The sequence below is a fragment of the Rhinopithecus roxellana genome, chromosome 15, assembly GCF_007565055.1.
Source record: "Rhinopithecus roxellana isolate Shanxi Qingling chromosome 15, ASM756505v1, whole genome shotgun sequence".
Classification (NCBI taxonomy): Eukaryota; Metazoa; Chordata; class Mammalia; order Primates; family Cercopithecidae; genus Rhinopithecus; species Rhinopithecus roxellana.
The window spans coordinates 88335366-88357643 of NC_044563.1; the positions used below are offsets into that span (position 1 = coordinate 88335366).

The following is a 22278-nucleotide window of genomic DNA, read 5'->3' on the forward strand; positions in this document are numbered from 1 at the left end:
CAACTTCTCAAAAGGAAATGGTTTTTAATAAAAACTTACAAATAGGAAGCTATCTACCAGAAGTGTAAGTCCAAATGAACCAATGAATAAGGAAATTCTTTGTGGGGTTATTCCAACCTCATCTGAAGCCACATGCACGAGGAAAACCCAAAACAATCAAAATAAATCCATTATCTAGACATGCTTTCAAATCTGTATCTTTCTACTGGGAATCAACAACCAGTGAGGGTGCTGATTTGTTCTTTTCATCCTTTTTTACAGCTAAATGAGCATGCAAACCTTTAAAAGAGAGGCAAAAATAGAAATGACAGCACCATTTATGAATCTAAAATAATCTCTGTGAATCAGTGTCACTAAATTGGGCAAAACAAAATACAAATATCCCAATCAAGTAGTATACCTTTGAAGGAAAATACAAATTTAAAATTACTAATGTTACAAAGTATTTATATGCATATCAGTCCCCTGATGCATTTGTTTAAAGATTACTAAGTACTCTTTCAAGGCAATCTAGCCACCAGCAATTAACTTATAAATTAGCTTAAGAAATTTTTATTAAGAGCCTACCACGTGCAAGGGACTGTATTATGCACTGTGAAAGAAGCAGACTCATCCTTCACAGGCTTTGGTCTCAAGAAACATAAAGGTCTAGTTAGGAAGGTAAGATATGCCTAGAAATAACTTCAAAACAAGAAGAGAGATGAATGACCAACACAATCTTGAGCAAAAAGAACAAAGCTAGAGGTCTCATATCTCCTAATTTCAAAATACAGTCATGCGTTGCTTAACAACGGGAATACTTTTGAGAAATGTGTCAATGGGTAATTTATCATTGTGCAAACACCATAGAGTGCGCTTACACAAACCTAGACGGTCCAACCTACTACACACACAGGCTATGTGGTGTAGCCTCTTGTTCCTAGGCTACAAACCTGTATAGCATTTTACTGTATTAAATATTGTAGGCAATTGTAACACAATGGTATTCGTGTATCTAAACATAGAAAAGGTACAGTAAAACCACAGATAAAATATTTTTTAAATGATACACCTGTATAGGGCGCTTACCACGAATGCAGCTTGCAGGACAGGAAGATACTCTGGGTACAACAGTGAGTCAGTGGTGAGTGAATGTGAAGGCACAGGTTATTACTGCATACTACTGTACACTTTACAAATAGTTGTACACTTAGGCTACACTAAATTTATTTTTAAAACTTTTTCTTTCTTCAATAATTAACTCTAGCTTACTGTAACATTTTATTGATATATGAGAATTGCACATATTTATGAGGTACCTGTGAGATTTTGATACATTCACACAACATGTAATGATCAAATCAGGGTAATTAGGCTATCCATTACCTCAAACATTTATCATTTCTTTATGCTGGAAACATTCCAAATCTTGTCTTCTAGCTATTTTGAAATATAAAATTACTGTTAACTATAGTCATGCTACTGTGCTATCAAACCCTAGAACTTATTCCTTCTATCTAACTATATTTTTGTACTCACTAACCAACCTCTCTTCATCCCCACTACCTTACCCTTCTCAGCTCCTTGGAACCATCAGTCCACTCTCTACCTCTATGGCATTAACTTGTTTATCCCCCACGTGAGTGAAATCATGCAATATTTGTCTTTCTGTGCCTGGCTTTTTTAAGATAATGATCTCCAGTTCCCCCCAAGTTGCTGCAAATGACAGGATTTCATTGTCATTTATGGCTGAGTAATATTCCGCTGTGTATATTTACCACATTTTCTTTATCCATTCATCCACTGGTGGGCACTTAGGTTGATTCCATATCTTGGATATTGTGAATAGTGCTGCAATAAACATGGGAATGCAGGTATCCCTTTGATATACTGATTTCTTTTCTTTGGATAAATATCCAGCAGTGGGATTGCTGGATCATACAGTAGACTATTTTTACTTTTCCGAGGAACCTCCATAATGTTTCCATAATGGATGTACTAATTCAAATTCCTACCAACAGTGCACTACCTTCTCCCTTTCTTCACATCCTCACTAGCATCTGTTACTTTTCCTTTTGGAGAATAGCCATTTTAACTGACGTAAAATATCACATTGTGGTTTTGATTTGCATTTCCCTTAAGATTAGCGACAAGAATTTTTTCATATAGAGTTGGCCATTTGTATGTCTTCTTTTTTGTTGTTGTTTGTTTCTTTTGAGACGGAGTTTCGCTCTTGTTGCCCAGGTTGGAGTGCAATGGCGCAATCTCGGCTCACTGTAACCTCCGCCTCCCAGGTTCAAGTGATTCTCCTGCCTCAGCCTCCCTAGTAGCTGGGATTACAGGCACGTGCCACCATGCCTGACTAATTTTGTATTTTTCTTAGAGGCAAGGTTTCACCACGTTGACTAGGCTGGTCTCAAACTCCTGACCTCAGGTGATCCGCCTGCTGCAGCCTCCCAGACTGATGGGATTACAGGTATTAGCCACTGCACCTAGCCCTGCATGTCTTCTTCTAAGAAGCTATTCAGGTCATTTGCTCATTTTTAAAATCAGATTATTCATTATTTTGCTACTGAATTGTTTGAGTTCCTTATCTATTCTGGTTATGAATTCCTTGTGGATGGAGAGTTTGTAAATATTTTCTTCCATTCTGTAGGTTGTTGCTTCACTCTGTTAATTGTTTCCTTTGCTGTGCAAAAGCTTTTTAACTTGATGTAATCCCATTTGTCTATTTTCGCTTTTGTTGCCTGTGCTTCTGGGGTCTTATCCAAAAAAATCTTTGCCCAGACCCACATATACACCATGGAATATTATATAGCCATAAAAAAGGATGAGTTCGTGTCCTTCGTAGGGACATGGATGAAGCTGTAAACCATCATTCTCAGCAAACTATCGCAAGGACAGAAAACCAAACACCACATGTTCTCACTCATAGGTGGGAACTGAACAATGAGAACACTTGGACACAGGAAAGGGAACATCACACACCGGGGCCTGTCGTGGGGTGGGGGGAGGTGGAAGGGATAGCATTAGGAGATACACCTTATGTAAATGACGAGTTAATGGGTGCAGCACACCAACATGGCACATGTATACATATGTAACAAACCTGCACATTGTGTATATGTACCCTAGAACTTAAAGTATACCACACACACAAAAAAAAATTTGCCCAGACCAATGTCCTCAAGTATTTCCCCAATGTTTTCCTCTAGCAGCTTCATGGTTTCAAGTCTTACATTTAAACCTTCAATGCATTCATTTTGTTTTTGGATATGGTGAGAGATAGGGATCTAGTTTCCTTCTTCTGCATATGGATATACAGTTTCCCCAGTATCATGTATTAGAGAGGCTGTCCTTTCCACAATGCATGTTTCTGGAACCTTTGTTGAAAATAAGTTGGCTATAAATGTATGGATTTATTTCTGAGTTATCTATTCTGTTCCATTGGTCTGTGTGTCCATTTTTATGCCACTACGATGCTGTTCTGGTTACTATAGTTTTATAATATATTTTGAAGTCAAAAAGTGTGATGCCCTCAACTGTGTTATTTTTGCTCACAATTCTTTTGGCTATTCAGTCTTTTGTGGGTCCACACAAATTTAAAAAATTTTTTTGTATTCTGTAAAGAATGTCATTGGTATTTTGAGAGGGATTGCATTGAATCTGTAGATCACTTTGGGTAGTATGAACACTTCAACAATATTAATTCTCCCAATACATGATCATGGGACATCTTTCCATTTGTTTGTGTTCTCTTTGATTTCTTTCTTCATATTTTATCATTTTCATTACAGAAATACTTTACTTCTTTGGTTAAATTTTTTCCCAGGTGCCTTATTTTTTGGTTAAATTTATTCCTAGGTGTTTTATATTTTTGTAGCTATTGTAAATGAGATTACTTTCTTAATTTCTCAGATTGTTCACTGTTGGTGTATAAAAAATACTGCTGATTTTTGCATGCTGGTTTTGTATAAAGGGCATCCAGATTGGAAAGGAGAAAGCCAATTTTATCCTTTTTCACAGATGACATGATCTTATATTTAGGAAAACCTAAAGACTCCACCAAAAAAGGGTTAGAACTGATAGACAAATTGTTAGCTGTGGTGTGGTCATATACGGTCTCTATTGATTTCAGGTATGTTCCTTCTATACTCAGTTTGTTCAGAGTTTTTATCATGAAGGGATGTTAAATTTTATTGAATACTTTTTCAGTATCTATTGAAATGACCATATTTGCTCTTGATTCTGTTAATCAGATACGTCACATTAATTTATACATGATGAAATATCCTTGCATCCCTGGTGTAAATCACACTTGATTGTGGTAAATGATCTTTTCAGTGTGTTGTTGAATTTGGTTTGCTAGTGTTTCATTGAAGATTTCTGCATCTATGTTCACCAGGGATATTGGCCTGTAGTTTTCTTTTCTTTTCTCTTTTTTTTTTTTTTTTTTTCTTTCTTTTATGGCTTTGCCTGGTTTTGGTGTGAGAGTGATGCTAGGCTAGCCTTGTAGAACGAGTTTGGACTATTCCCTCCTCAATTTTCTGAAATAGTTTGAATACAAATGATATCAGCTTTTCTTTACCCATATGTGAGAATTCAATAGTGAAGACATTGGGTCCTGAGCTTTATTGGGAAACTTCTGATTGTTGCTTCAATCTCATAAATCACTATTAGTCTGTTCAGGTTTTCTATTTCTTCATGGTTCAATTCTTATACGTTATGTATACAGGAATTTATTCATTTCTTCTAAGTTTTTCAATTTGTAGGTACATAGTTGTTCGTGAGATTCTATAATGATCCTTTGTATTTCTGTGGTTATCAGCTGTAATGTTTTCATCTCTGATTTTATTTATTTGGGTCTTCTCTCTTTTTTCTTAGTCTAGCCAAAGATTTATTGATTTTCAGATTTAAAAAAAAAACAACTTTTAAATTCATTGATTTTTTAAGTCAGCTTATCTTTACTTAAAAGTCAGTGTTTCTGTAACATGATTTCAAATAGATGTCAAATACTAACTTTGTACTTTGTATTTCCGTAATTACAAATATCACTCTGAACGAATCACGGCTTTCAGTGATATATCAGCATCTTCTGCAAAAGTTTTATGTAACTATATAATTAATGAACAAACAATTATTGTAACAATTTTGAAGAAATATTATTTGATGATAGTAATAATTCTTCTTACAAAAATACTTTTGTTTGAAACTCTACATAATATGCAATAAGGTCCCAGAATATGTAATTTAAAATAGCAATAGTTGCAGGGTGATCTTTTGTAATTTTTTTTAGCCTCAAATTCATTTATTTCTGCTCTGATCTTTATTATTTCTTTCCTTCTACTAATACACTAGCCAGGTTGGTCTCAAACTCCTGACCTTGTGATCTACCTGCCTCAGCCTCCCAAAGTGCTAGGATTACAGGTGTGAGCCACCACACCCAACCAGGATTTTCTTGCATTGTCAGGCTGCAAATGTTCTGAACTTTCATGCTTTGTTTCCCTTATAAAACTGAATACCTTTAACAGCACCCAAGTCACCTAGGTGCTTTGCTGCTTAGAAATTTCTTCCACTAGATACTCTAAATCATCTCTCTGAAGTTCAAAGTTCCACACATCTCTAACGCAGGTGAAAAACGTCACTGGTCTCTTTTTTAAAACATAACAAGAGTCATCTTTGCCCCAGTTCCCAACAAGTTCCTCATTTCCATCTGAAACCACCTCAGCCTGGACTTAGTTGTCCATATCACTTTCAGCATTTTGGGCAAAGCCATTCAACAAATCTCTAGGAAATTCCAAACTTTCCCACACTTCCTGTCTTCTTCTGAGCCCTCCAAACTGTTCCAACCCCTGCCTATTACCCAGTTCCAAAGTCACTGCCACATTTTTGGGTATTTACGGCAGCACCACAATCTACTGGTACCAATTTACAGTGTAAGTGTTCACACTGTTGATAAAGACATACCCAAGACTGGAAGAAAAAGAGGTTTAGCGGACTCACAGCTCTATATGGCTAGGGAGGTCTCCCAATCATGGCAGAAGGCAAGGAAGAACAAGTCATAGTTTACATGGATGGCAGCAGGCAAAACGACTCCCTGAACTTCTTTAAGGGGGTTATTCTGAATTCAATTTTTTTTTTTTTTTTTTTTTGAGACAGAATCTTGTTCTATTATCCAGGCTGGTGTGTAGTGGTGCAATCTTGGCTCACTGCAACTTTTGCATCCTGGGTTCAAGTGATTCTCCTGCCTTGGCTTCCTGAGTAGCTGGGACTATAGGTGCCTACCACCACAACTGGCTAATTTTTGTACTTTTAGTAGAGACAGGATTTTACCATGTTGGCCAAGCTAGTCTCAAACTCCTGACCTCAAGCGATCTGCACACCTCAGCCTCCCAAAGTGCTAGGATTACAGGCATGAGCCACCATGCCTGGCCTTATTCTGAATTCTTAATCAGACATTTCATAGATCTGCAATGCTTCTGGGAACACTGCTAGAGCTCTGTTAGTATCTTTTGGTGGTATTATATTTCCCTGAGTTTTCACAATCCTTGTGTCTTTTTGTTGATGACTGCACATTTAAGGAGAGAGCTGCCTCCACTAGTTTTTGCAGGTGTTCTTTGGTGGTGTTAGACCTTTACTTCTTCAAAGCAGAACTTAAACTCTGGCTTGTCATTTTTTCCCATTCTGCGCAGAACTTGTAGTGAGCGTAAGAACTAAAACTTTACCCCAGAACTATATTGCTGTGCTGTTATTGCTTCCTAATCTAGGAAAAACATAAATGGGCACCAGAACTTAATCCCGGCCTTTAAGTCATTTCTAGGTCAGGGGAAGGCTTGATTCAAATGCCTAGGCTTTGTGGAAAATCCTGCTAGGTATTCCAGCCTTTCCATGAACTGTGCCCTTGCAGCACTATGACACTGGTCTGTCTCTCCAATATGGTGTCCCTGCTGATTGGAGAGCTAAAGAGCCACCAAGATCTGCACACCAGTCACTGTGCTCAGTGCCTCTGTGTGCCCCCAATTCACCCCCAGATGGTACAACCCTCCTGGTACTCCCAGTGGTTCCTATGGAGTGCATCTCGAGTAGGCTTCTCACAAAGATTCCAGACCAGTGGCGAGAATGAATGCCCACCTCCAATTCCCTCCTATCACCCTACAAGCCATAGGTCTAGAAAAATTCTCTGTGAGTGGCATTATGCCAGCTTGGGGAAGGAAGTGGCACAGACTGAAATGACCTTTTCTCTTAACGCTTATCTCGATTCTGTGAGTCGATGGGGTTTCTCAGTTTCTCCTCCAAGTTCTGGTATATTCAGGATGGTATTCTTGTTTTTAAATCATTTCTAGTTGTATTTTTGTAGGGAAAGTGATGCCAGAGGATCTTCTATTCTGTCATTTTGCTGACATCAACTTGCTTGCTGTAACTTTTCTACTTCATAAACTTTTTGCATTTTTTTAACTTTTTGCTTCTTTTTAATAACACACAGCTTAAAACACAAACAGAGGTTCAGCTGTACAAAACTATTTTATCTCTTTATATCCTTACTCTACAAGCTTGTTTCTATTTTTCAGTTCTTTTTTTTTTTTTTTTTTTTTTTGAGACGGAGTCTCACTCTGTCACCCAAGCTGGAGTGCAGTGGCCAGATCTCAGCTCACTGCAAGCTCCGCCTCCTGGGTTCACGCCATTCTCCTGCCTCAGCCTCCCGAGTAGCTGAGACTACAGGTGCCCGCCTCCTCGCCCGGCTAGTTTTTTGTATTTTTTAGTAGAGACAGGGTTTCACCGTGTTAGCCAGGATGGTCTCGATCTCCTGACCTTGTGATCCGCCCGCCTCGGCCTCCCAAAGTGCTGGGATTACAGACTTGAGCCACCGTGCCCGGCCTATTTTTCAGTTCTTTTACTCATTTTTTTTTTTTACTTTTTAAACTTTCTTGTTAAAAACTAAGACACATACACACACATTAGTCTACATCTACACAGGATAAGGATGATCAATATCACTGTCTTCCTTCTCCACATTTTGTTCCTCTGGAAGGTCTTCAGGGGCAATAACAAGCATGGAGCTGTCATCTCCTATGATAAAAATGCCTGCTTCTGGATATCTCCTGAAGGACCTGCCTGAGACTGCTTAAGAGTTAACTTTTTTTAATAAGTGAAAAGAACAGACTCTAAAATAACAAAGAGCATAATATAGGCCGGGTGATTGCTCATGTCTATAATCCCAACACTTTGGGAGGCCAAGGCAGGAGGATCGCTCGGGCCCAGGAGTTCAAGAGCTGCCTGGGCCATACACTGAGACCTTATCTCCACACATAAAAAAAAATTTAAATTAGTCAGGTATGTGGCACACACTTATAGTCCCAGATACTCAGGAGGCTGAGGCAGGAGGATCACTTGAATCTAGGAGTTTAAGGCTGCAGAGTAAGCTATGATGAAGCCACTATACTCTAGCATGGGTGACAGAGGGAGACTCTGTCTTTAAAAAAAAAAAAAAAATATATATATATATATATATATATATATATATATATGGTATACATATCATATATAAGTAAATATATAAACAAGTAACATAATTGCTTATTATTATCTAGTATTATATACTTTACATAAGTACATGTCCTACACTTTTATACAACTGGAAGTACAATAGGTTTGTTACACTTGATCTTAGCCAAAAGGCCGAGAAGCAATGGCAGGTTTGTTTACAATAGCATCACTACAAAAACCTGAGTGATGTGTTGCCTTACAATGTCACATCACCCACAATGTCACTAGACAATAGGAATTCTTTAGCTCCATTATAGTCATATGGGACCACCACTGTATATCTGATCCATCATTGACCAAAATGTTGTTATGCACTATATGACTGTACATCTTAAGGCTATCAAAATCAAAACAGCATGGTACTAGCATAAAAATAGACACACTGACCAATGGAACAAAACAGAAATCCCAGAAACCCACACATTAATAGTCAACTGATTTTCTTTTTTTACAAAGGTGCAAAGAACACACAACGGGAAATGGATACCCTATTTAATAAATGATGATGGAAAAAATGAACATCCACATGCAGAAGAATGAAATTGCATTTTTATCTCATACCATATATAAAAATCAACTCCAAATGGATTAAAGACTTACATATAAGATCTGAAACTATAAAACTACTAGAAGAAAACACAGAGTTATGATAAGCTCCGTGACATTAGACTAGGCAATGATTTTTTGGATATGACCCCAAAGGCACAGGCAACAAAAGCAAAAATAGACAAGTGGAATGGCACCCACCTAGAAAGCTTCTGCAGAGCGAAGGAAACAGGTTAACAAAGTGAAGGGACAACTCACAGAGTAGGAGAAAACGTTTACAAACAATGTATCTGACAAAGGATTAATATCCAAAATATGTAAGGAACTCAAACAACTCAATAGCAAGAAAGCAAATAACCTGATCAATGAATTGGCTGGGTGCGGTGGCTCACGCCTGTAATCCAAGCACTTTGGGAGGCTGAGGCGGGTGGATCACGAGGTCAGGAGATCAAGACCATCCTGGCTAACACAGTGAAACCCCATCTCTATTAAAAATACAAAAAATTAGCTGGGCATGGTGACATGCACCTGTTCTCCCAGCTACTGGGGAGGCTGAGGCAGGAGAATCGCTTGAATCTGGGAGGTGGAGGATGCAGTGATTCTAGATCATGCCACTGCACTCCAGTCTGGGCGACAGAGTGAGGCTCCATCTCAAAAAAAAAAAAAAAAAGAGTGAATGACCTGAACAGACATTTATACAAAGACATACAAATAGCCAACCAGTTCATGAAAACAATGTTCAACATCACTAATCATCAGAGAAATGCAAATTAAAACCATTATGAGATGATGGTTTTATCTTTTTTATAGAATGGCTGTTATCAAAACGATGAAAGATAAGTGTTAGTGAGGATGCAGAGAAAGGGAACACCTGTACACTGCTGGTGGGGATGTAAATTAGTACAGCTATTACGAAAAACGGTATGGAGATTCCTCAAAAAAACTAAAAACATCACTACTATATGATTCAGCAATCCCACTGCTGGGTACACACCCAAAGCACCAAAATCAGTATGTCAGAGAGATCTGCACTCCCATGTTCACTGCAACATTACTCTCAATAGCCAAGATGTGAAAACAACCTCAGTGCCCATCAACAGATGATGGTTAAAAAACGTGATATATACACACACACACACACACACACACACACACACAATGGAATACTATCAGCCTTTTTTAGAAGGAAATCCTGTCATTTGCAACAATGTGGATAAGCCTGGGGGACATTACGTTAAGTGAAATGAGCCAGGCACAGAAAGACAGAGGACCTCTCTCCCCCAGGGCCATAGGGGATCTTTCTTCTCTTCAGCCAGGGTTGGAGGCCAAGATAGCCCTTGAGAATCATTATCTGGGCAGCCTTGTTTACCTCCCTTGGGCATTTGAAAACAAAAGACAAACACCACACAATCTTACTTATATGTAGAACCTAAAAGAGTCAAACTCATAAAGGAGAGTGTAGAATGGTGATTACCAGAGGCTGGGGGGAATAGGAGGGAAGGAATGGAGAGCTGCTGGTCAAAGGGTAGACAAGAGGAATGTTTTGACATCTATTGCATAGCGGGGTGACTATAGTCAATAATAGCATATTGCACGTTTAAAAAGAATTAAGAAACTGACTGGTCGCTGTGGCTCCTGCCTGTAATCCTAGCACACTGGGAGGCCTAGGTGAGTGGACTGCCTGAGCTCAGGAGTTCAACACCTGCCTGGGCAACATGGCGAAACCCCCATCTCTACTAAAAACACAAAAAGCAGATGGGTGTGGTGGTGAGCGCCTGTAATCCCAGTTACTTGGGAGGCTGAGGTGGGAGAATCACTTGAATCTGGAAGACAGAGGTTGCAGTGAGCTCAGATTGAGCCACTGCACTCCAGCCTGGGTGATAGAGCAAGACTCCATCTTAAAAATAAAAATAAAAATAATAAAGAAAGTTAATTGTAATTATCTTACCACAAAAAAAGTGAGGTGATGGATATGTTAATTAGCTTGATTTAATCACTCCATGCTGTGTGCATGTATCAAAACATCACATTCTACCCCACAAATGTATATGATTATGATGTCAATTAAAAATAATAAGTTTTTTAAAAAGAAGAAGGGAAAAGTACCTAAAGAACAGTAAAAATAAAAATGGCATAAGAAGTCAGAAGAAAAAGAAGTGACTTCCAGCTGGGGTGATCAGAGAAGACACTGAGATCAAATGTTAACATCTGAAATGGGCCCGGATATATACACAGGATTTGGGCAGTCTAAGAACAAGGTGAACAGACTGTAAGGAAAGAGAAGCAATGCAAGTGAAGGTGGGCACACAAGAAAGCACCCATGATCGTCCAGAAGTTCTGTTGGCCAAGATAGTACCTCAGAAATAGGAGTAAAGTTGAAATAGAATATTGAGACTAGGGCCAGTTAGGGAGGGCCTGACCATGAGGCTAAGAAGTCTGGATTTTATCGGGTAATTGGGGAGCTGGTAAAGATTTCTGAGCAGAAAAAAGCATCATCAAAGTTGTGCTTTATGAAAGATCAATCTAGCAGTAATTGAAGTAACTGAACATCAATCAAATGCAGATGATATAGCACAGTGAGTATAATGTAAGCCTGCAGGAATTCAGGAATTCATTTATAAAAATGTAATTTATATGCATCTTTTCAGTAACACAGCTCTATAAACTGTCTTGCTCATAGACTAGTACCTAATTATATAAGCATCTAAAAAGGTCATAAGTACTATAAAATGATATCACAAAACCTCTTGCCTCTGCCCGGAAATCCTTCCACCCCCTTTCCCTTCCAGTAAACTCCTTATCCTGTAGACTTCAGTTTAAATGTCACTTCTTCAGAAAGGCCTTTTTTAAATCACTTATCCAAATTGGGTCCCCTTGTTTTTCTCTTTCAAAGGAACTTGTACACTTTCTTCATAACACTTATCACAATTTATAAGCATATATTTTGGTCACTAATTAATTAAAGTATATTTCCCCCACTAGACTGTGAGGGGAAATACTGTATTTTTGCTCATCATTATATCCTCCGGAGCCTAAAATGATTTAACACATATTAGGCACCTAACAAATATTTGTTCTATGAAGAATGAATGAATGAAGAAGAGAAGAACAGATTTTAGTGTCACCATAGTAATGCCCCTCTTTGCTAGATGCACTTACTATTGACTAAGATACTTTCTTTCAAAAAGAAAATTAAAAGAAATCTTAAACCAGGCATGGTGGCTCATGCCTGTAATCCCAACACTTTGGGAGGCCAAAGCAGGAGGATCACTTAAGCCTGGGCAACATAGTGAGACCTCATCTCTACAAAAAATCAAAAAACTAGCTGGCCATCATGGTGCATGCCTGTGGTCCCAGCTACTTGGGAGGCTGAGGTAGGAGGATCACTTGAGCCTGGGAGGTCAAGGCTGCAGTGAGCCTTGATTGTGCCACTGCACTCCACCTTGGCAACAGAGGGGGACCTTGTCTAGAAAAAGAAGAGAAGAGAAGGGAGAAGAGAGAAGGGAGAGGGGAGAGGGGAGAGGGAAGAGGGGAGAGGAGAGAGGGGAGAGGGGAGAGGGAAGAGGGGAGAGGGGAGAGGAGACAGGAGAGAGGAGAAGGAAGAGGAGAAGAAAAGAAAGGGAGGGAAGGAGGGAGGAGGGAGGGAGGGAGGGAGGGAGGGAGGGAGGGAGGGAGGGAGGGAGGAAGGAAGGAAGGAAGGAAGGAAGGAAGGAAGGAAGGAAGGAAGGAAGGAAGGAAGGAAGGAAGGAAGGAAGGAAAAAGGAAGTCAGGAAGTCTTAAATTTCAACTTAAAGCTGAATTCCTATGTGCCAAAATCAGAATAAAAACCTGTACTTACCCACGGAAAACCTTAAAACAAATATTCAAGTCAAAATATACATTCCTATCTCTCATATTTTTACAGAAATAATTCCTAGTGCAACTACTAAGTGAACTAGAATAAGGAACAGAACCTGGGCACAAGAAAGCATTATAAGTCAGATGTAAAGAAGGCAATTATAGACTTGTAACTCCTTTATTCATGTATATCATGTTAGAACCTCAAAAAGGAACTTCATTCAATGAAAGATTTTTACTTTAACCCGTATCGTCACTGGAGTAGAAAAAACCCTCAAAAAAGATGACTATGCTTTTTTAAAAAAAAAAAACAAGTAATTCACTTCCAAATAATAAATACTTGGTTTTCAATCACATGCTGTTTATATCTACATACTTACTTCATGCCACAAACTTGGTGCAAGGCTTTCTTCATATAATAATAAACACAGATGATTAGCAATGTAATGAACCTCAAGTCACAGAAGTCTAGAGAAGTCCAAAGGAGTTCAACATGAGGCATTTGGGACCTTATCTCAAGTTGCATCCCTTCACAAAAATTTAACTTAGAAAAATCACTCAATTTGCTAGGACACATGAAGGCCTAACCAACTGCCAATAAGTAACTAGAGAAGTTGGTTTAAAACTAGAAATGTTGAGCTAACTTGGTACAATGAATTACCTGCAGCAAAAGGAAAAATAAGATTTCCATCATTCATTTGTTTGCAGGGGGGTGTTTGTTCAACTATTGCAAATCAGATGCACTACATAAACTTAAAATGAAAAGGAAAAAGGAACAGCATAAATTTGTTCAAAGAGATATAGTCAGTTTCACTATAAGGAAATACATTCCTAAAAATCACTACACTATGCAAAAATGGCACAAACAAGGACTTACGGGGGAAATGGAAATGTAGCTAGGGATACAAAACTCCAAATCTTTGTCAGTCACACACACACACACACACACATGAAACCTAATAAAAAATCATAGCATTTTTATACATGTTAAATGGTTAGGAAACATAAATATATGGCATCTTACCTTGAAAAAAAGACCTGAAGTTTACTTATAGATATAGACATTTGAAAGACTGTAGCTTTTGAATTAATCATGGGTGCCAGAAAGAAGGTTATCTGAAATCAGAAGGAAAGGTGTGACACCAAATGTGAGTGGGTGTGGCTCAAAACTTGTGAACTGAGGTAGCTGGTAGATATTCCAGGTATGTACATGTGTCTGTTTTGTGTGTTCCTGCTGGGCTTGGTTCAACTGTGTGCTGTATTTTGTGTTCACTTGGTGTTTCTTGCTGACAAAATCATGGATAAGGCAAACACAAAATTCATTTACGCTCAAATTGCTTCCTAATATATCAATGGCATTGCAGTAAATTCACGTTCTCAAAACAAGTGTTAATATAGCACAACTGACTGTGTGGGTATGTAAATACAAACAGCTAATGCCAACTGGATACTGCAATCATTTCCCATTCCTCAAATGTCTTGAGTTCAATGAAATCACAAGATTTTGAAGAATCACAGACTCTCTAATAGAAAACAGCCACTATTTCTAAATAGATTGGTATAATTCACATGGCCAAACCCTAGAAAATGTAGGGGTCCACTTGCCTCCATGAAACTACAATCTTCTTCATAAAATTGCTGCCTTTAAAGCAACAAAATATAAACAGCACTGGTAAATATAGCATTCGATCAAATCTAGTTTTTGCTCAGGAATACAGGATCTTCTCCCGTCATCATGAGCATTATCACTAGTACACCTTCTCACACATTCCCAACACCTTCAGCAGCCATATTATGACAACCAAAGCACAAAGCCAACAAAATGGCATAGCCAAATTCACAAACCTTAGCATTTTTTCCTGCCCCTGGTGCTAGTTTCCAGGTTGGTGGCATGACAATCATGTAGTAAAAACAGTGTTCACTAACAGACTTCATTTCATCTGGTTTTAATTAAGAAAATTTAACCTCTAGGAGAAATGTCTGAACTGCTATTTTTAGCATTTATCAAGTATTATCTGTTCCACAGGTTAAGCTCTCAGTTTAGTACATCATGCAAAGTAGGAGCTTCCTAAATCTTTGTTGAACAAACATTAGCTGAACTTACTTATTTGTTTTACTATTTTACCCCATAATTTTATTCCCAGAATATTAAATTCCATTTTCAAAAGCAACATAGTCACTACCAGCTAAAATATTATTTTTGGTTGCTTTTAATTACTATAAAATTAGAAAACAGCTGCAATAAAAAGTGAAAGAGTCCAGAGGGGATAAAATGAAAAGAAGAGTCCATAGAATCTCCATTCTCCATCTCAGAGATAATCATTTCCAATGGTTCTGTGTAACATTCTAGAAATTTTCTGTGCATATATACAGCCTAAGTATAAATCATATATTATTGTAAATAAGCTCATACTATACCTATTATCAGTAACTTACTCTTTTTCTAAATATTATAGCCTAACCATTTTTTCATTATCCATATATATATTTATACATCTTTTGTTTTACTAGCTATATAATATTCCAATATAGATAAGCATTCTAAATTATTTAACAACTCCATATCAATAGTCAAGGAAATTGCTTCCAAATTGTTTCTATTATAAATGATGCTATATGCAATAACCTTTTACATGTATCTTTGTACACTAAGATAAATGTATTTATAGAACATACTCTTAGCACTAGCACTGCAGAGATAAATGTGTATTTATTATTTTGATAAATGTCAGACCGCCCACAAGAAAGGATCTGAGAGTGCATTTTACCACATGCTATCATTAGATATTTTTGAACTTTTTCATCTTTGTCAGTTTGGTAAATGAAAAATAGCATCTTATTTTAATTTTTACCTCCTTAATTATAAATGAGGCTAAGTACTTTTTCAAAATTTTTTCTGTAAAATATCTGTTCATACTGATTTTTTCTCATCTTTTTCTTGTTGACTTACCAGTGATCCCTAAATACTAATGATATCAATCCTTCTTCTGTCAAATATATTGCAATTATTCTCCCCCACTTGCGTATTTCCTTGTTGATTCTTGTCATGGTGATTTTGTCATGTAAAAGTTTTTAGTTTTTTTTATTAAATTTATTTATTTATTTATTTATTTATATATTTTTTTATTATTATACTTTAAGTTCTAGGGTACATGTGCAAAACGTGCAGGTATGTTACATATGTATACTTGTGCCATGTTGGTGTGCTGCACCCATCAACTCGTCAGCACCCATCAACTCGTCATATAACTACCAATGAAATCCCTCCCCCCTCCCCCTCCCCATGATAGGCCCTGGTGTGTGATGTTCCCCTTCCCGAGTCCAAGTGATCTCATTGTTCAATTCCCACCTATGAGTGAGAACATGCGGTGTTTGGTTTTCTGTTCTTGTGATAGTTTGCTAAGAATGATGATTTCCAGCTGCATCCATGTCCCTACAAAGGACACAAACTCATCCTTTTTTATGGATGCATAGTATTCCATGGTGTATATGTGCCACATTTTCTTAATCCACTCTGTCACTGATGGACATTTGGGTTGATTCCAAGTCTTTGCTATTGTGAATAGTGTCGCAATAAACATACGTGTGCATGTGTCTTTATAGCAGCATGATTTATGATCCTTTGGGTATATACCCAGTAATGGGATGGCTGGGTCATATGGTACTTCTAGTTCTAGATCCTTGAGGAATTGCCATACTGTTTTCCATAATGGTTGAACTAGTTTACAATCCCACCAACAGTGTAAAAGTGTTCCTATTTCTCCATATCCTCTCCAGCACCTATTGTTTCCTGACTTTTTAATGATTGCCATTCTAACTGGTGTGAGATGGTATCTCATTGTGGTTTTGATTTGCATTTCTCTGATGGCCAGTGATGATGAGCAGTTTTTCATGTGTCTGTTGACTGTATGAATGTCTTCTTTTGAGAAATGTCTGTTCATATCCTTTGCCCACTTTTTAATGGGGTTGTTTTTTTCTTGTAAATTTGTTTGAGTTTTTTGTAGGTTCTGGATATTAGCCCTTTGTCAGATGAGTAGATGGCAAAAATTTTCTCCCATTCTGTAGGTTGCCTGTTCACTCTGATAGTAGTTTCTTTTGCTGTGCAGAAGCTCTTTAGTTTAATCAGATCCCATTTGTCAATTTTGGCTTTTGTTGCCATTGCTTTTGTTGTTTTAGACATGAAGTCCTTGCCCATGCCTATGTCCTGAATGGTATTACCTAGGTTTTCTTCTAGGGTTTTTATGGTATTAGGTCTAACATTTAAGTCTCTAATCCATCTTGAATTAATTTTCATATAAGGAGTAAGGAAAGGATCCAGTTTCAGCTTTCTACTTATGGCTAGCCAATTTTCCCAGCACCATTTATTAAATAGGGAATCCTTTCCCCATTTCTTGTTTCTCTCAGGTTTGTCAAAGATCAGATGGCGGTAGATGTGTGGTACTATTTCTGAGGACTCTGTTCTGTTCCATTGGTCTACATCTCTGTTTTGGTACCAGTACCATGCTGTTTTGGTAACCGTAGCCTTGTAGTATAGTTTGAAGTCAGGTAGCGTGATGCCTCCAGCTTTGTTCTTTTGACTTAGGATTGTCTTGGCAATGCGGGCTCTTGTTTGGTTCCATATGAACTTTAAAGCAGTTTTTTCCAATTCTGTGAAGAAACTCATTGGTAGCTTGATGGGGATGGCATTGAATCTATAAATTACCTTGGGCAGCATGGCCATTTTCACGATATTGATTCTTCCTATCCATGAGCATGGTATGTTCTTCCATTTGTTAGTGTCCTCTTTTATTTCACTGAGCAGTGGTTTGTAGTTCTCCTTGAAGAGGTCCTTTACATCCCTTGTAAGTTGGATTCCTAGGTATTTTATTCTCTTTGAAGCTATTGTGAATGGAAGTTCATTCATGATTTGGCTCTCTGTTTGTCTGTTACTGGTGTATAAGAATGCTTGTGATTTTTGCACATTAATTTTGTATCCTGAGACTTTGCTGAAGTTGCTTATCAGCTTAAGGAGATTTTGGGCTGAGACAATGGGGTTTTCTAAATATACAATCATGTCATCTGCAAACAGGGACAATTTGACTTCTTCTTTTCCTAACTGAATACCCTTGATTTCTTTCTCTTGCCTGATGGCCCTAGCCAGAACTTCCAACACTATGGTGACTAGGAGTGGTGAGAGAGGGCATCCCTGTCTTGTGCCAGTTTTCAAAGGGAATTTTTCCAGTTTTTGCCCATTCAGTATGATATTGGCTGTGGGTCTGTCATAAATAGCTCTTATTATTTTGAGATACATTCCATCAATACCGAATTTATTGAGAGTTTTTAGCATGAAGGGCTGTTGAATTTTGTCAAAGGCCTTTTCTGCATCTATTGAGATAATCATGTGGTTTTTGTCTTTGGTTCTGTTTATACGCTGGATTATGTTTATTGATTTGTGAATGTTGAACCAGCCTTGCATCCCAGGGATGAAGCCCACTTGATCATGGTGGATAAGCTTTTTGATGTGCTGCTGAATCCGGTTTGCCAGTATTTTATTGAGGATTTTTGCATCGATGTTCATCAGGGATATTGCTCTAAAATTCTCTTTTTTTGTTGTGTCTCTGTCAGCCTTTGGTATCAGGATGATGTTGGCCTCATAAAATGAGTTAGGGAGGATTCCCTCTTTGTCTATAGATTGGAATAGTTTCAGAAGGAATGGTACCAGCTCCTCCTTGTACGTCTGGTAGAATTCAGCTGTGAATCCATCTGGTCCTGGACTTGTTTTGGTTGGTAGGCTATTAATTATTGCCTCAATTTCAGAGCCTGCTATTGGTCTATTCAGGGATTCAACTTCTTCCTGGTTTAGTCTTGGAAGAGTGTAAGTGTCCAGGAAATTATCCATTTCTTCTAGATTTTCTAGTTTATTTGCGTAGAGGTGTTTACAGTATTCTCTGATGGTAGTTTGTATTTCTGTGGGGTCGGTGGTGATATCCTCTTTATCATTTTTTATTGCATCTATTTGATTCTTCTCTCTTTTCTTCTTTATTAGTCTTGCTAGCGGTCTGTCAATTTTGTTGATCTTTTCAAAAAACCAACTTCTGGATTCATTGATTTTTTGGAGGGTTTTTTGTGTCTCTATCTCCTTCAGTTCTGCTCTGATCTTAGTTTTTTTTATTAAATGTAATTTTATTTTGAATATTTACTTGATTATTCAGCTAACCATGCCTCTTATTTTCTTTAGTAAACAGTTTCAATAGTAAACATTATATATCCTTGGGTTTACATGTCAGCACTGCATACGAATTTTTTAAATTATACTTTAAGTTCTAGGGTACATGTGCACAATGTGCAGGTTTGTTACATACGTATACATGTGCCATGTTGGTGTGCTGCACCCATTAACTCATCATTTACACTAGGTATATCTCCGAATGCTATCCCTCCCCCCTCCCTCCTCACACAATAGGACCCGGTGTGTGATGTTCCCCTTCCTGTGTCCAAGTGATCTCATTGTTCAATTCCCACCTATGAGTGAGAGCATGCGGTGTTTGGTTTTCTGTTCTTGCAATAGTTTGCTGAGAATGATGGTTTCCAGCTGCATCCATGTCCCTACAAAGGACACAAACTCATCCTTTTTTATGGCTGCACAGTATTCCATGGTGTATATGTGCCACATTTTCTTAATCCAGTCTGTCACTGACGGACATTTGGGTTGATTCCAAGTCTTTGCTATTGTGAATAGTGCCGCAATAAACATACGTGTGTATGTCTTTATAGGAGCAAGACTTATAATCCTTTGGGTATCTCCCCAGTAATGGGATGGCTCAGTCAAATGGTATTTCTAGTTCTAGATCCTTGAGGAATTACCACACTGTTTTCCACAATGGTTGAAATAGTTTACAGTCCCACCAATAGTGTAAAAGTGTTCCTATTTCTCCAAATCCTCTCCAGCACCTGTTGTTTCCTGATTTTTTAATGATTGCCATTCTAACTGGTGTGAGATGGTATCTCATTGTGGTTTCGATTTGCATTTCTCTGATGGCGAGTGATGATGAACATTTTTTCATGTGTCTGTTGACTGTATGAATGTCTTCTTTTGAGAAATGTCTGTTCATATCCTTTCTCCACTTTTTGATGGGGTTGTTTTTTTCTTGTAAATTTGATTGAGTTCTTTATAGGTTCTGGATATTAGCCCTTTGTCAGATGAGTAGATGGCAAAAATTTTCTCCCATTCTGTAGGTTGCCTGTTCACTCTGATGGTAGTTTCTTTTGCTGTGCAGAAGCTCTTTAGTTTAATTAGATTCCATTTGTCAATTTTGGCTTTTGTTGCCATTGCTTTTGGTGTTTTAGACATGAAGCTCTTGCCCATGCCTATGTCCTGAATGGTACTACCTAGGTTTTCTTCTACGGTTTTTATGGTTTTAGTTCTAACATTTAAGTCTCTAATCCATCTTGAATTAATTTTCATATAAGGAGTAAGGAAAGGATCCAGTTTCAGCTTTCTACTTATGGCTAGCCAATTTTCCCAGCACCATTTATTAAATAGGGAATCCTTTCCCCAATTCTTGTTTCTCTCAAGTTTGTCAAAGATCAGATGGCGGTAGATGTGTGGTATTATTTCTGAGGGCTCTGTTCTGTTCCATTGGTCTATATCTCTGTTTTGGTACCAGTACCATGCTGTTTTGGTTACCGTAGCCTTGTAGTATAGTTTGAAGTCAGGTAGCGTGATGCCTCCAACATTGTTCTTTTGGCTTAGAATTGTCTTGGCAATGCGGGCTCTTGTTTGGTTCCATATGAACTTTAAAGCAGTTTTTTCCAATTCTGTGAAGAAACTCATTGGTAGCTTAATGGGGATGGCATTGAATCTATAAATTACCTTGGGCAGCATGGCCATTTTCACGATATTGATTCTTCCTATCCAAGAGCATGGTATGTTCTTCCATTTGTTTGTGTCCTCTTTTATTTCACTGAGCAGTGGTTTGTAGTTCTCCTTGAAGAGGTCCTTTACATCTCCTGTAAGTTGGATTCCTAGGTATTTTATTCTCTTTGAAGCTATTGTGAATGGGAGTTCATTCATGATTTGGCTCTCTGTTTGTCTGTTACTGGTGTATAAGAATGCTTGTGATTTTTGCACATTGATTTTGTATCCTGAGACTTTGCTGAAATTGCTTATCAGCTTAAGGAGATTTTGGGCTGAGACAATGGGGTTTTCTAAATATACAATCATGTCATCTGCAAACAGGGACAATTTGACTTCTTCTTTTCCTAACTGAATACCCTTGATTTCTTTCTCTTGCCTGATGGCCCTAGCCAGAACTTCCAACACTATGGTGAATAGGAGTGGTGAGAGAGGGCATCCCTGTCTTGTGCCAGTTTTCAAAGGGAATTTTTCCAGTTTTTGCCCATTCAGTATGATATTGGCTGTGGGTCTGTCATAAATAGCTCTTATTATTTTGAGATACGTTCCATCAATACTGAATTTATTGAGAGTTTTTAGCATGAAGGGCTGTTGAATTTTGTCAAAGGCCTTTTCTGCATCTATTGAGATAATCATGTGGTTTTTGTCTTTGGTTCTGTTTATACGCTGGATTACATTTATTGATTTGTGTATGTTCAACCAGCCTTGCATGCCAGGTTGAAGCCCACTTGATCATGGTGGATAAGCTTTTTGATGTGCTGCTGGATTCGGTTTGCCAGTATTTTATTGAGGATTTTTGCATCGATGTTCATCAGGGATATTGCTCTAAAATTCTCTTTTTTTTGTTGTTGTTGTATCTCTGTCAGGCTTTGGTATCAGGATGATGTTGGCCTCATAAAATGAGTTAGGGAGGATTCCCTCTTTTTCTATTGATTGGAATAGTTTCAGAAGGAATGGTACCAACTCCTCCTTTTACCTCTGGTAGAATTCGGCTGTGAATCCATCTGGTCCTGGACTTTTTTTGGTTGGTAGGCTATTAATTATTGCCTCAGTTTCACAGCCTGCTATTGGTCTATTCAGGGATTCAACTTCTTCCTGGTTTAGTCTTGGGAGAGTGTAAGTGTCCAGGAAATTATCCATTTCTTCTAGATTTTCTAGTGTATTTGCGTAGAGGTGTTTATAGTATTCTCTGATGGTAGTTTGTATTTCTGTGGGGTCGGGGGTGATATCCCCTTTATTTTTTATTGCGTCTATTTGACTCTTCTCTCTTTTCTTCTTTATTAGTCTTGCTAGCGTTCTATTAATTTTGTTGATCTTTTCAAAAAAACAGTTGCTGGATTCATTGATTTTTTGGAGGGTTTTTTGTGTCTCTATCTCCTTCAGTTCTGCTCTGATCTTCATTATTTCTTGCCTTCTGCTAGCTTTTGAATGTGTTTGCTCTTGCTTCTCTAGTTCTTTTAATTGTGATGGTAGGGTGT

The 22278-nt window shown here is 38.0% G+C and overlaps 1 protein-coding gene and 1 non-coding gene across 12 annotated transcripts in view; one reads left to right on the plus strand and one right to left on the minus strand.

Annotated features, from left to right (window-relative positions):
• The window catches only part of STK33 (serine/threonine kinase 33), a 229368-nt gene that overhangs the window by 172494 nt on the left and 34596 nt on the right, over positions 1-22278 (minus strand). The gene's annotated exons all lie outside the window — the stretch shown is intronic.
• LOC115893776 lies at positions 10338-10453 on the plus strand. Its single transcript, XR_004053831.1, has one exon.